Genomic DNA, 2,130 nt, shown 5'->3' on the forward strand with positions numbered 1-2,130 from the left:
TCAAAATAATATTTTTTTTAAACTAAAGCCCAAAATGCATAAAAATGCCATTTTCTCAATTTTGACATTTTTCTTCAAATTAAAAGTCCACGATGACTAAAYTTATTTAAATAGAAAGGTTTTATATTTAAAACACTAAAACTTAGTGTTTTATATATATTAGGTATAAATTAGAGCATTTGGTACTGTATAGGATGTTTCAAATAATTTCGGCTCGAAACCGGACTTTCTAAGCAACTGCCGGAATCTCTTAAAAGTTTTTCAACTAAACTAACCTAACTAACTCCTAATCTTATAAATTACCTTCAATAACACTAATATAATCTTAATAAGAGCTAACCTGGAAGTTCAAGTTTGACAGTTGTCACATGGAAGCAAAGAAATTATAATTTAAGGCAACTAAAATTAAAAATCTATTCATGATCTACCTTGAGATATTTCCCAAAAAGCGCAGTAGCAATGTTCGATAACTGATGACTGTAGATATTTCATGAATAAGTTGTTTCTCGTCTTCCCTCGGCACATGAGTTCTACCCAGTCTATATCTGATAACTCCCTGAAACCATTCAAGTGTTGAGGTTGAATACTTGAATGCTTCAGTTAGTCTGAAAAATTTCTTTACCCCGAACTCATTCTTGATGACAAGTCCAAGCTCGGGTTGAGTCAAGACAGAAGCAGATCTCTTCTCCTGCAGGCCTGGGAAGTCTTCATCAGGTGGAGTGCAGGAGAGTCTGTCGATGCCCAAATGAAGAGCAATCTAAAAATCACTCTTGGCTCGATGCTTCACCAAGGTCTCCATCGTCCTCACAATTGCTCTGTTTGCCATCCCAAATCTTATGCCTTGATCCTGTCGCTGAGTTGTGAATGCATAAAGCTCGATCAAGTCATAGGGATTGAGATTGATCAAGTCATTGTCATTGAAGATGCTGATCTGACCATGGGCTCTCTCCACTCAGCGAAGGTCCTCATCTTTATGTCCATTACCAACCTTATTCCATCGTTTGAAAAGACAGCCTGTGATGGTTGGGTAGTCTGTCTAACAAACCTATGGTGTAGGAGGTCCATGGATTCTAGCGATAGAATTGGAGGATTCAGAGTCAAACCTTCATCACGATCATGGTATAGGTACTGATGGATATTCTCCATCATTACTGGTTCCCTTGGTGGCATCTCCGGATGTCTTCTTAGCGACTCTATATTCGCGATGATTTCATCGACTAAGCTCTGCAGAGGGTTCCTTGATGAAGAGGGAATGTCTGCATGCACCTTAGTTGGTTCGGTTGAGGTTTGAGTTTGGGTTATGGGTTGTGTATCGGTTGAGGGGTATGTTTGGGTTGTGGGTTGTGTATCGGTTGGCGATGGGATGGTTTCTTGGGTTGGCTCATGTTGGGGTGGTGCAGGTTCATCGGGTTGTGTTTGGGCTTGAGGTTGTTGAGGTGAAGAAGGTTGGATGTTTATTTTTTCAGGTTCATTGGGTAGGGTGATGAAGGTTCTGTGGTGCGAGGGGTTGGTGATGGGGTTAATGATAGGCTTGGTGTTAGTGATGTAGTGAAAGGTGGGTTGGTTTCTGTTGGTGGGGTTGATGGATTTTCATCGGATGAGGAACTCAACACGATGGGTTCAGGTATGGTGGCAATGGGAACATGTACATTATGTACATCTTCAGAGGGTTGAGCCTCTGGTTCCCTTGCTCGGGTTCCTTGGTTTGGTGATGATGGTGGGTTTTGTGTTTGGTGATCGGATGATGAAGGTGCAGCAGATGGTGCTTCCTAAGTTGTAGCAGCCGGGTTCTCCCCCTCATGAGGACCAAGACCATGATCATCTTGGTCTGGATCCTCATGCCTTGGCCTCTTCTGCGGGTGGCTGGCCGAGCATGAAGCTCTGCTTCTCTTCTTCTTGAGGCGGAGGGAGGCCAGGTAGGCTCTCATAGCCTTTCTTCTTCTATCAGCCTCCATGGTTTATAGGAGGGAGGTGGTGTGTGCTTATTGGTCAGCAAGGCTCTAGGAGAGAGCCTTGGTAGGTTGAGCCACTCGATGAATGAATTTAGCACTTATCTCGTTAAAGGATGAGATAAGTGCTTTGGATAGAGCCCTTAGATCGGCTCTGGTGGCATACTCGGAGGTGGTAGAT

The sequence above is a fragment of the Cynara cardunculus genome, unplaced genomic scaffold (genome assembly GCF_001531365.2).
Source record: "Cynara cardunculus var. scolymus isolate 2C unplaced genomic scaffold, CcrdV1 Un_Scaffold_3107, whole genome shotgun sequence".
Taxonomy (NCBI): domain Eukaryota; kingdom Viridiplantae; phylum Streptophyta; class Magnoliopsida; order Asterales; family Asteraceae; genus Cynara; species Cynara cardunculus.